Raw genomic sequence first — 13532 nt, 5'->3', positions numbered from 1 at the left:
TCTTGTTTTAATAAGAGACGTTTTCTTTACCCTATCTTGAGAAAAATCAAAAGCACGTGCAGCAGTTGGCGTGCAACTTGGGATTTAACTCAATATTTCTCCTGCGTCACTTAAAAGTGCTGGTGGGAGAAGGATAAAACGAGACACCTCAACAGCAGAGCGTGGTTAATACAATTTTGCGACACCCTGTTACGTGCCCTCTAGGCTTTACCCAGCTGCGGTGTAAAATGACGCATTGCCGCTGACCCCAAGAAATTACACATTTGGGCTGCCCTTAACTCATTACTTGCCTATTTTACCCAATTATGTTTTATTTATTAAGCTAATCTTTAAAATCTCTCGGTGTTGACTGTTTTACACCTCCAGTGCATTCTTTTTAATCCGACTGTTTTATGAACTGATTAACAAGATTTTTTGCTCCAACAGCACAAAAATAAAACACAAATCTAAAATGTGGTCCAGGTAGCCAGCATTGGCATTTCCCATATCGTCACTGGAAAACACCTGCTGTTAGACACTACTGTAGCACTTGTTTTATTTTGCCAAATTTGATATAATGTTATAAAAGCAGATTAAAGATGAATGATTTTACTGTAAAATCCCAAATCCGCATGTGAAAAATAATGACAAGCAAAGCTCTCGTGCTCCAAGCATTATTTCTTAATCATAACTTCATTCTACTGAGAAAAGAAAAATGATGCTATTTCACAGAATTTAAATAATCTAATCTGCTTTCCAGATAAAATTGTTAACAAACCATTGATTTAATCTCAAGTGCCCAATAGACCCCTTAAACTCTGATGCAAAATATCTATTCCTCTAATTAAAACAAATGAATTTAATAAAGGAGAATGGTATGATAATTAAACAAATTATGAAGTATAGGCTACTTTGATCTAGAACACTCACCCTTTAATTCTTACGTGACTAGGTGTTCCCACAGACACAGGCCAGACCTGAATTCTTGTTATATTCCTGTCTTCAAAGAATAGTTGTTTTAGACATGTCACTACAAAGTGTTTATTCAAGTCACTATTTTCGACCGCAGTATTACACGCTCACACAATGGAGCAACAAATTCTTTCCTTGGCAACAAGAAGAAGCTGTTCAAAAATGGTACTTAAAACTAAACACTAACCTTTTTTTTTTTTTGCATTTAATGCTTCACGTGCCCTAAGCTTCAGCTGTACATACAGCTTCTGCACACACGTGGACAAACAGGACATTCTGCTCCTCATAAAACCCCAGTGCAAAAGTAGTAATTGCAATTTTTAGGGCCGATCTGAGGAGTCCGTAAGGACTTACCTGTGAAATACAAGATTGAGACTTACGTGGCAGAAAACTAGAACCGATTTGAAGAACTGATTTTGGGTTTATCTGACGACAACTGACTGAGAAGGATTTGCCTTCACACATGACAGACAAGGGGAGTCTGTAGTGTCCTAATTCCTTCCAGGCCAGTAAAAATCCATGGCATCAACCTCCTCCTCCTCTTCTTCTCCTTTCTCCCTCAAGGTGAAGACCAGCCTTCGACATCCTCAGCTCCCATTTCAAGAGTGAGACTTCTTCCCTTCTGGTTAACCAATGACGAGAAGAAAAAAAAAAAATTACAACTCTTCTCAGCAGAAACACCCAAATCACCCTCATGACAACATTTTTCCCTTTGGACTTTCCCAGAAGATCCCAAGCTGAGCGTAACACAAAGATGCTTGGAATTCTTAGCATTTTTGTACATCTATGGCACATAACATTGCTGTGTGCAGTAGGCATGGCTCTCTCTTGATCGAATAGCCCTAAATAAGCGTTGACCCATGTCGCTGAGTGTATTTAATCAGCAGACACCCCTGATTCCTAGGAAATCCGCATATGCAATTTACTTAATAGACAGAAAACACTGAGAAAGAAAGAGCCAAAGGGAAATTGTCAGTCATTGACCAGATGACACCATTGCTGGGAGAATCTGAAATATATCGGAGCTAAGATTTGATTCTCCGTAATTACTGATAAGGACCAACGAGGAAATGAACTCTTAAACTTTCTCCTCTGGGGAGCCCCAGGTTTCAACTTTATCCATTTTCAAAGTCTGCACTATGGGCTGTAACAATACGAAAAGAGGTTAAATTAAGCACGGTACAACATCTGGCTACTGTAAAACTACAACTAGCCGCCAACAGCACTTGAAGTATACATCCAGCTACGTTAACTCATGTATGCTCCTTTTTTCTTATCCAAGCGTACCTAATAGCACCCAGCAATTAGCAGCGATGTTTTGTGTGCTGGCATTCACTTATACAGAGCAGAGGAGAGCTCCAGGCAACAACAGAGCGGGATGGCGAGCTACAAAATGGTTCTTCTAAAGGCATTATTGAAGGGAAGCTCATCCTACATGATTTAGAATAAAAGATCATCTGACTGTTTGGTTTTTTCCTCACAAACCCAGAAATCCCATGGTACAAGGCAGTAGGCCTGCTTCGTGTTGTCTGAAACTAGAGGCTGTTCGGTACGAACACATTTTCTTGGTTGGTAGGTGGAGCTTAAAATAAATCTGATAGCAAGTGAGTCAAATTCAGGTTTACGTTACCCCCAGGACATCCCCGGTGCCATCAGGATGGCTACGTTGCGTTTCGGAGAACAGAGGTGGGCTGCAATGGCCTGACTGTCTCATTAGAAGGTGAAATTAGTGATACCCATTCATTTTGCTTTCCATGAAGAACGTGGCTTATTACTACTTCACGCTGCATGGAGCAGGGGCCAAATCTCACCGGTGCTCGTACCACCCATGTTGAAGATAAGCATAATGTCCTCGTAGCCAGAGTGTTTACATTGCTCTCTGATGTATTAGTGTAGTTGTTTGATTACATGAATAACAAATGTACCTCCAAAAATGTGTTTTTAAAAGCTTTCGAGGCACAAATCTGAGAGGTGACGTGCATACCAAACCAGCGTGGTCCCGGTGGCAATGGCGTGTAGCTGGACCTCTGAATTCACGGATTACGTCTTTCAGAAAACTTCACAGACCAAGACATGCTTAATTCTGCTTTCTTTGCCACACTCCAAAGTTTTATTAGCTGTCTTTCAGGTAACTAAGTTTAAGGTTGAATACTTCTCCTTCTCACACCCCAATCGTATTTTTTTTTTCCTCTAAACCATTAAGCAAGTTTTCTGGTGCTTTGATTTTTATATGGGTTTAGTAGCTAAGGGGTGTAATTATTGTAATTAAATAGGGGAAGCATACTAAGGGACAGAAAGATTTGAGGGAATGAGTGCTAAAACAGCTCTGCAAAATAAGTTGGTGACAAGAAAATGAAAACTTCAATGAAAGCTTCAAGCACTTTTAGCCGCAAAAATAGATTTCCTTTTTCCACATCTTTAGCGTCAAACGTGTCCCGTTAAAAGCAAGCGCTGGGGAAGCCAGGCTTGCTCAATTCAACCCCGTTACATGAAACAATCCAATAAAACCGAGGTCTATGTCCCATTTCCTCGGCGTTCCCGGCAGCCTGCCGGAGCTTTATCCCTCAAACAAGAGCTCCATCTGGTGGACTTTCCCAAAACGTCGAAGCATCCATCCAGCCCTCCCGGGGCCAAATTCAGGTGCCACAACGACACATAATGCCATAACCCACTTCAGGGGATTGATTTTGGTCCTCAGGGTCAAACCCAGAGTTACAAACCGCTCCAACGGGAATTGGCGGGGCCAGCCGTCCAGCGTCAGCGCTTTGCCACAGAGTTGGTCTTGCTTTGGTCTACCCTGACCCGTGCGTTCGAAGGACAACTAACCAAAAGCTCACCCTGCCTGGCTGTTGAGCTCTCGCAGAGGAAACCAAATTTGTGTCAGAATCTGTGTCTTTCTGTGCTCTGAAGATAACCTATGGCGTTATCTTAAATGCATTTTCTGATGTCAAGCCTTACAACATCCTTGTGCAACCAGTATCACGGTTTTTACTGAAGGAGAAAACAAGACACAGGGAGACTAAAGGCTACTTCAGCTCCCTGAAGAGAGGCACCTAACACCCTCTGAGATGTCTCTGGGGGTCCTATTTGGCCATAGCTGCCCATACTGAAGGGCATAAGCCTCCCATTGCCCAGTACCGTATCTGCAGGTGTTTTGGATACCCAGTGGCATCTCAGGTGGCACTAGGTGACCATCTTTAGACAACAAACTGAGCCAGGTGGGACTTGTTTCTGGTCGCACAGCAAATAAGTGACAGGAGCCCTGATCCCTAAGCACCTTCTCCAGCTACTGCACCTGACTGCATGGATGGGAGACAGCACAGCTCAGGAACTACAAAGTTCCCAAGTTTGCACTTTAGGATGTTACCACAGTTTTCAATCCTCTCTTATTAAACGCCGGATCCTGTTAAAGATACTTTGCTAAGTCTAAGTAGGACATCTATTTCAAAGATCTATAATTGCTTCCCGTCTCAAGTGAACGGATGATAAAGACCAATGCAGAAGATTAAAAGTTAATTGTAATAAATTGCATTGGCCAGGAAAGCAAATTTTAAAAACACACAAGATCGAAATGATATAAACACAATTATGCAAAGCTTAAAAACCAACATCTTATATAACAGCAGAAATTTGTCTCTGACTAAAGAATACGGCATGTGGGAACGCACGTAACTTGTTTGCCTTCAGAAGCACTCGCTGTGTTGTCTCTGGTAGGAGCCTCCACAAATTGGGCAGGGTAGCAGGATTCATATGGCTGTGTGAACGGCTTGCACATAGCCTCAGATGTGCGTGTGTAGTCAACAAGCCCGACTAGTTTGTCTGTTTTCTCATAGTATTCATATGTTGTGAGGAGCAAAAGGCACAACAGAGACGCTTTCTATTTAAAATTTCCTTGTAGCTAGGCACATCAGAGCTATTCAAAAGCAGTTATTTGCGACTCTCGATAAGCCCAAGGACTGCTTGTTAGAAGATGAGCAATTAACAGAAAAATGCAAAAGAACTGAATGTCTGTGTGTGGTCCTCAGGAAAGCCCATGGGAGAGCTTGCCTCAGGACATTAAGAAATCTCTGCAGATGAGCTTACTACCAAAGCCGTACGGGCCAAGGAGGAATCGATGGCATACATTTATTTAATCTTTCCTCTCATTTTTACAACACTGGCTGGAGGAACACAGGGAGTCAACTAAACCAGAGAGTCAGAGTGGAGAGAGCACCCCCGAATTAAGTGGCTGGAAATACATTTGGGGTATTACTATTCCAAATGGAATTGTTTGCTTAAAAATAATTATTTTTCTCAGCACCAGCTTTAAGGTTTTTCGTACAAGCCAATGAAATATTTTCCAACCCCAGTTTCTTCTCCCACCCCTCTACACAGGACCGGCATTTATTGTCTGTAAACACCACGACCTGCTTTGCTGGAAGGCTCTGAGAAATGTTACTAAGACCACTGCTTAAAAAAACCCTCTTACACTGAATACAAGAAATGTGCAGGCAAAAATTTCACAAGCCCCAGGTTTCTTCTTGGAATCTACTTTCTCCTGGGGTCCATGGGTAGCTGCTCTTTTTTTCTTCCTCTTTTGCTAATGTTTCTGGGGATAATCAGAATCCAAACTTGGAAAAGGAGGTCCCCGTGGCAAACGTGTACCCCCTGGGAGAGGAAAGCGCTCCATCACGCTGCATACAGAGTATTTGCACAGTGCTAACCAGCTAACACAGGCAGAGAGGGCAAAGTCATGCGATGCCTTCGTGTACAACCAACAGTTGATGCTACCAGTTGTCCCAGGGACAAGTCCCAAAAAGTAAGGACAGCCCCTACCTGGCAATATCCCCAGTGTTGCTGAGAGAACAGGTCTTTCAAGGGTGCAGGGTCACTTTTTAAGATTTGTGAGTGTTGGCTCAGCAAGGAGAAAGGGAAAGGAAACAGCATTTTAAAACCAAGCAAAAGCCAAATAGGAAACGTACGGCTTAGAAGCCACTCATTTTCCCCACCACCATCATAATCTTTGAAAGCGGGATAAGAGGCAGCACATTTGTTTTCAAATGATATTTTACTCTTGTTAAGAAAGAAATGGGATGATGGAGAACTAAAGGGGGAGACAGCATTAGCACCAGCTACAGCTTAGCCACAGCAACGCAATGCCGCTTCAGTAAAGGTCTGGCACTACGCAGACAAGGCAGCATCCTCAGGTGCTGCTTGTTACGTCCCACTTTTCCACAGAAGATAGCGTGGTTTCTCTGTGAAACCATCAAGATGATGACCATGTCCACAAAAATCCCATTGCCAAATCAAGGGAAGACCAGCTGCGCTAACTTCAGCCTGGCATCAATAATGACATTTCAATTTTATTGTCTAGATTGGCTGCCAGCCCATCAACTCATTTATCATGCACTAATTTGTAAAGTTCTCCTGCTTTATTGATAACGTTACAGATTTCCTCTGAATTGGCCTGGATCTGCATTACAAATGTTCTACATTTTACGTGCTCACTCCCTCTATAGTCAATAAAACTCCTTCCCAGCATAAAGTCACATACACAGTTGTTTGAAGAATTTTATGATCTCCGAAGCAGAGATGAATCTGTACAGCAGCGACTATATTTTGATACCCTTATTCAGACGAAGTTCCCACTGATGAAAACAGACAGGTTGGACTCCATTCTTCTGAACATCTCCTGATTTTTCTGACAGAATTAAATCTGTCCAGGGACGTCAAGGGCAACAAGAAAAGCTTCTATAGGTATGTCGGTGAGAAAAGGAAGACTAGGGAAAATGTGGGCCCTCTCCGGAAGGAAACGGGAGACCTGGTTACCTGGGATATGGAGAAGGCTGAGGTACTCAACGACTTTTTTGCCTCAGTCTTCACCGGCAAGTGCTCAAGCCACACCACCCAAGTTGCAGAAGGCAAAGGCAGGAACTGGGAGAATAAAGAACCGCCCACTGTAGGAGATCAGATTTGAGACCATCTAAGGCACCTGAAGGTTCACAAGTCCGTGGGACCTGATGAGATGCATCCGCGGGTCCTGAGGGAACTGGCGGATGAAGTTGCTAAGCCACTATCCATCATATTTGAGAAGTCGTGGCAGTCCAGTGAAGTTCCCACTGACTGGAAAAAGGGAAACATAACCCCCATTTTTAAAAAGGGAAAAAAGGAAGACCCGGGGAACTACAGGCCAGTCAGTCTCACCTCTGTGCTCAGCAAGATCATGGAGCAGATCCTCCTGGAAACTATGCTAAGGCACATGGAAGATAAGGAGGTGATTGGTGACAGCCAGTGTGGCTTCACTAAGGGCAAATCGTGCCTGACAAATTTGGTGGCCTTCTACAACGGGGTTACAGCGTTGGTGGATAAGGGAAGAGCAACTGACGTCATCTACCTGGACTTGTGCAAAGCATTTGACACTGTCCCGCATGACATCCCAGTCTCTAAATTGGAGAGACATGGATGTGATGGATGGACCACTCGGTGGATAAGGAATTGGCTGGGTGGTTGCACTCAAAGAGTTACGGTCAACAGCTCGATGTCCAAGTGGAGACCAGTGATGAGTGGCATTCCTCAGGGGTCGGTATTGGGACCGGCACCATTTAACATCTTTGTTGGCGACATGGACAGTGGGATTGAGCGTACCCTCAGCAAGTTTGCCGACAACACCAAGCTGTGTGGTGCGGTCGACACGCTGGAGGGAAGGGATGCCATCCAGAGCGACCTTGACAGGTTGAGAGGTGGGCCCATGTGAACCTCGTGAAGTTCAAAAAGGCCAAGTGCAAGATCCTGCACATGAGTCGGGGCAATCCCAAGCACAAATACAGGTTGGGTGGAGAATGGATTGAGAGCAGCCCTGAGGAGAAGGACTTGGGGGTGTGGGTTGATGAGAAGCTCAGCATGACCCAGCAATGTGCACATGCAGCCCAGAAAGCCAACTGTATCCTGGGCTGCATCAAAAGAAGCGTGACCAGCAGGTCAAGGGAGGTGATTCTCCCCCTCTACTCCACTCTCATGGGACCCCACCTGGAGTACTGCGTTCAGCTCTGGGGCCCCCAACATAAGAAGGACATGGACCTGTTGGAATGAGTCCAGAGGAGGGCCACAGAGATGATCAGGGGGCTGGAGCACCTCTCCTATGAAGAAAGGCTGAGAGAGTTGGGGTTGTTCAGCCTGGAGAAGAGAAGGCTCCAGGGAGACCTTCTAGCAGCCTTCCAGTACCTGAAGGGGGCCTACAAGAAAGCTGGAGAGGGACTTTTTACAAGGGCATGTAGTGATAGGAGAAGGGGTAATGGCTTTAAACTGAAAGAGGGTAGATTGAGATTAGGTACAAGGAAGAATTTCTTCCCTATGAGGGTGGTGAGGCACTGGAGCAGGTTGCCCAGAGAAGTTGTGGGTGCCCCATCCCTGGAAGCGTTCAAGGCCGGATTGGACAGGGCTTTGAGCAACCTGGTCCAGTGGAAGGTGTCCCTGCCCACGGCAGGGGGGTTGGAACTACCTGATCTTTAAGGTCCCTTCCAACCCAAACCATTCTATGATTCTATGATTTAGGTATACATATATGAGTGTGCACATATATTACTGACATTTTACTGTTCTGCTGACGTACAATTTCATCAATGAATGACTACCAAAAATATTAAATATAAAAGCTTCAGTTCCCTGAATAGAGGAATGCACCAGGCTTAATTTTACACGTGAGGTTACGCTATTTTGGTGTGCACTCCTGTTGTGATACATCTTCAGGGTGCTGAATAAAGATGGAGCTTTCTTTCACTGAAATAGTAGTCAACTGGAAACACTGGAAAACCAACCTATCATGTTAATGAGTGTAACCTTAGTTAACCCTGCCTTGTGTTATATGACCGTAATGGAAATAAAGATTGATCACTCTTACCCACCTATCTGCCTTTCATGGCTTTATCAGACAGCCTTCTGAAAGACAGCTGTTCCTATACAAAATGAAGAGTATGAAACAAAATACTCTTACGGAAACGATACATATATCAGAAAAATGTCTGTAGTATAACCACTCAGGCAGAAGTTGATGGCTTGCCTAACTCTGCAAGATTCAGATCATGCAGACTGTAATATCAAGAAAAACGTCACACTAATGCCATCATTATCTGAGTGCCCACAGTGCATAACATACACATCCCACATTTATTTGTTATGTATTATTATTTATGTATTTACGTATTATAATATTATATATTCTCTCCCTCAGAAAAATCTCACCAGGTCTGCAACCTGCGGGACCAGGGACGGAGACCAAACAGGCAGCATGGCCCTGGGTGGCTGAAGCTGGGTCTGCTAGGGACAGGTCTCACCTGGCTGTGGTCCTGTGTGGATTCTCTGTTGTCTAATAAGCCCAGCGTTCACGCTGCGATTTCCTTGAGCTAAGAGGTTCCCCTCTCTTCTACCTGCCCACCTCTACGAAGCTAACGCCCTTGGGACCTGCTGGCTTTCTATGAAGTTTGACTGAAGCTGGCAAATACGACATTTCGTAGATGTTACAAAGTCACTGGGAAGGCCTGGCAGACACTTGCATGCACTCTTAGGTGCATGCATGCACGCAGCCAGCACAGCTTCATAAACACTGCTCCATAGGAAATGAGGCAAAGAGCACGGACCCGTTCTGCCTGGGCCCCTTCCCCTCCGTGCAAAGGTAAGGCAGGGTCGTACCTGTGTTTGGAAACTCCTAAAAATAATCCACTCCCTGTAATGAAGAGCTTGTGCCTTGCACAATGGAAACCAGCTCTGTGAGGTGAGGGAATGGCCCGGGAAGCCTTTGGAGAAGCCAGTTTTTATACTGTACTTTCTCACTACAAAGGAAAGGTGTTTAAATTGCCAGGAGTGGTTTTTCAGGCTTGTCTAAAATTAGGTAATTTCAAACAAATCCAGCCTTCCTCTCGGCTGCGAGCACAGCTCTGCTGGAGAGGCACTGACTTTCTCCCTCCTGCTGAAACACCACACGCCGCTGGGTGAAGGAGGCTGAGGAGAGGAAAGGTGTCCGCTGCCCATCGCCGCTCCAGCAACGCTCACAGAGGTGCACCACGAGCCTTTCCGCAGCCTGCGGGGAGAGAGGAGATGGTGGTTTAGCTCTGGAGGCCCCTCATCCCGAAAGGAAAAACAGAAGTAGAACAACAGTAGGCTTTTGTGAGCGGGACAGACTGCTTTGGAGCCCAATTAAACTGTTCTAGTAAACTCAAAGTACTCTTATAAAAGAGTAAATAAAAATCAATGGAAACGCACTTTTCCCTCACTGGTGTATGAACAGAAAGCCGGCACTGAGAAAGCAAGCGTGGTGGCAGGGAGTGGACCCTGCCAGCCCTGAATACAACACGTCATTAACACAGGCAAAGCTTCTCAGCCTGGGAAGACTTAAAAAATTAGACCCTGGTGAAGCTTGAACTCCAGGTTAAAAAGAAATCTTCATTTTCTCTTACTACAACGCTCTCCCCTGGGGACACGGCCTACTGACTTGTTATGTGGCCAGGTTAAAAGTTTTAGCAATCCTGCTAGATTTCTTTCCTAGAGGAAAGAGCATGTATATTTATGTATTTAGCTCTTACACTCAAACCTTCATAACCCAACACTTATTTTCTATGTGTATAATATAAATATGCAAGTACGCACATGAGCACAAACTGGGATGTGTTCACGTGTGCATGAACGTCACCACCTGCACGTACCGTCCTTAGACCACCTGGAAGAACCTGAGTTATCTACACACATTTTTCCTATAAAGCAAGGAAAACCCGTGCAGTTTAGCAAAGCCAGAATCAGCCTGGCTCTGTAGAGCCCCACCGGGTTACCGGGGGCTTCAGAGGCAGAAAGTCTGCAGAATTTCAGGGAATAATCTGTAGAAGTTTAAAGTAGCCTGACGAATTTAATGGAGATTTAGACGCCTGCAACTGAAATGTAGCATTTTTGAGAATGATTGACCGAGATGAATGACATCCGCTTAGTAGCCATGAAACTGTGTCAGTGTTAGGCCCTACTGGCATACAGAAATCAAGGTGCAATGTCTGTATCATTTTCTTCTCAGGTGAAGAAAGGCTTACAGTCTTCATAAGATTAAGCTGTTCTGAAACAAAATGAAATACTGCTCGTAAACAGTAGTGATGTTTACATACAGAAACTAAACAAAATGGGGTGGAATAGGCTGAATGAATCAGAACAAACAAGAAACTCGTAAGGGATGTTCCTTCCTTATTAACATCCTCCCCCTCCCTGGTACTACTCAGAGGTTTTTTTGTTTGCCTTTCCCACGTCTCTTATCTGTGCTTTCAGATACGGAGAGCCTCACAACATGCTATAGCTTGAATGTTTGCATTCATCAAAGTGAAAACTTCTATTAATAAGAATCCAATTATTTGGAAAAGTTTCCTGGCGGTACAGCACCACCTTTCTAAATTCACTTCCAATGGGAATTTTACTTTCCATAAACCTCGTTTGACTCATAAAATACAAATAGATGGATTGCTGTGACTCCAAAGTAAAGGACTTCAGAGGAACGAGCGTGAAAAGTGGAGCCTGTCACAAGCATCTGTGGAACAGTAGGAAGTTATGGTAAGCTTGTGAATAGTAGCACTGTCTAAAGCTCCCTGTGGGAATACTATTAAATTAACAGCACATTCAGATTAATTGCTTTTTTTTTTCCTGGGGATTTTTTTTTTTTTTCAGTTGCCCAACAGGTATCTTGTAATACAGAATTGTGGTTCACAGAGGTCACCCTGTAACGCAGTGGGTTTCATTTGATAGTGAGGTTTTCTGGTTTTACAGCTTTTTCTTAGCTGTGTTTCAAAGTCCCAAGTTATTAGTTTATCAGACAGAAATAGAAAAGCGGCTACAGCGCTCTGACCCAACCACACCCAAATCCTCAGGGAAGTCAGATATCTCTTCAGAAGTCATGAACAGTGAGGTAACAACATCACACACGCTTTGAATTTTAATTGTCACTATTAAGGATTAGGAACAATCCCTGTGAGCAACCAATTTTGCTGGCATTACTGAGCCAGACTCAAGCCTGCTTTTAGCTAACTGTAATGCAATATTCATGCCTCAAACCTGATTTTAGCGAGTCCCCTTCCCTTCTAGAGCAAGTACATCACTGGATGCTCCAAGTCCCCTGTTTGGTATCCCCACCCTCACTAACTCTTGACCACAGGGGAATTGTAACAGGGGATAAAGTAATCCCTCCCTTGCTACTGCCAATGTAAGAGCGCGTTGTTACACCAGTTCATAAGTGATCGGTTCTCCTGTAGGGCCACAATGTTCCTTCCTAAAAGCAAGCTGAAAATATGGGGAGATTGACTGCCCCTCCAAAGCTGTTTTGGTGTCTGAACAAGTCATTTATGCAGAAATAATTTTATTTGAAATAGCCTGCTCTTTGGTGTTGATGACCGTGTTTTTCTGGTACCATTGCTAGTTCTTCCATTCAGCACAACTAGGATTGTTTCTTCTGACACTTTATTTCTACGGATTCCGTGTTGGGTCATGACTAGAAAGGACAGGCTGCAAATTTGGCATTGCGGAGAAAGAGGGAAAGAGAATAGGAATTACAAAAAGACCAGCTCTTATTTCAATCTTCAGAAAAATGCAGCGCTCTCCCAACTTTTAGCATAGGGAAATAATCTGGCTGGTGCTTTATGCCTAGCCTTAAGTAACAGTTTTAAGTGACTGCTATATTTAGTCAAAGAGATAGCTGGTTTTGTGAATAACTTGCAAAGGACCTATGCATGTGCCAGCTCTACAGGGTAATGCCATTGCCTTAAATGGATTAACTTGGGATTTACACGACTAAGAGCTGAGATACAGATGCCTGAACACAGGAAGGCACAAAATGAAAACTTCCTCCAAGAAAATTAAAACATCTCCCTCTCTCTTCTCAACTAAACCAAATAATTAAATGAAAGAAACCAACCTGATGAGGATGAAAATGCCAACAAAGGAGCTTCACCCTTCGTCAAAGCTGTAACCTCTCTCTTAATCGGGTCATGAGATACAAACATTAGCGGCACACATCCTGCTTTCGCTCCACGAGATTTCCCTTCTCCAAATCCTTTCCCTTGGCCCTGGAAAGAGCCGCAGACCCCCCTTGGTCTGATACCTCCCATTACACCAACAAAGTTGCAATCTACTGTCTCAGTCTTGCAAGATCTTAACTCCTACAGCGATCAACAGATTGTCTCAGGAACCGTGCCCCATCACGTAACCCTACCTGCCTGCCCTCGTCGCCCTCAGCCCTGCTCTCACCACCACCAGCCCATTTCATGGTCGGTGGCCAGCGTGGACCCTTTGCTCTCGCATAAGCAGCCCTTGAACAGGAAGCACCTGTGTGTTCCCCATTTATAGGGCAGGTGGCAGCGAGGCTGTTGCTGCCATAAGTGAAAACACAGCACTAGCCAGCATCCTGGCTCCTGGTGGGAAAGTGTTTTATTAATCAAAAAAATACTTTCCACCCTGTGGTGTCTTGCAGACCTTTAAACTTGCATCTGCAAAAATCAGAGAATTCTTCTGTCATTCTCACAACAAAGTTAAAATACAGAAACCATTTTTAAAACTTGAGGATTTTTTTTAAACAAGAGAGAGAACTT

The sequence above is a fragment of the Aptenodytes patagonicus genome, chromosome 4 (genome assembly GCF_965638725.1).
Source record: "Aptenodytes patagonicus chromosome 4, bAptPat1.pri.cur, whole genome shotgun sequence".
NCBI classification, from domain to species: Eukaryota; Metazoa; Chordata; class Aves; order Sphenisciformes; family Spheniscidae; genus Aptenodytes; species Aptenodytes patagonicus.
Note: the sequence above shows the minus strand (reverse complement) of the source record.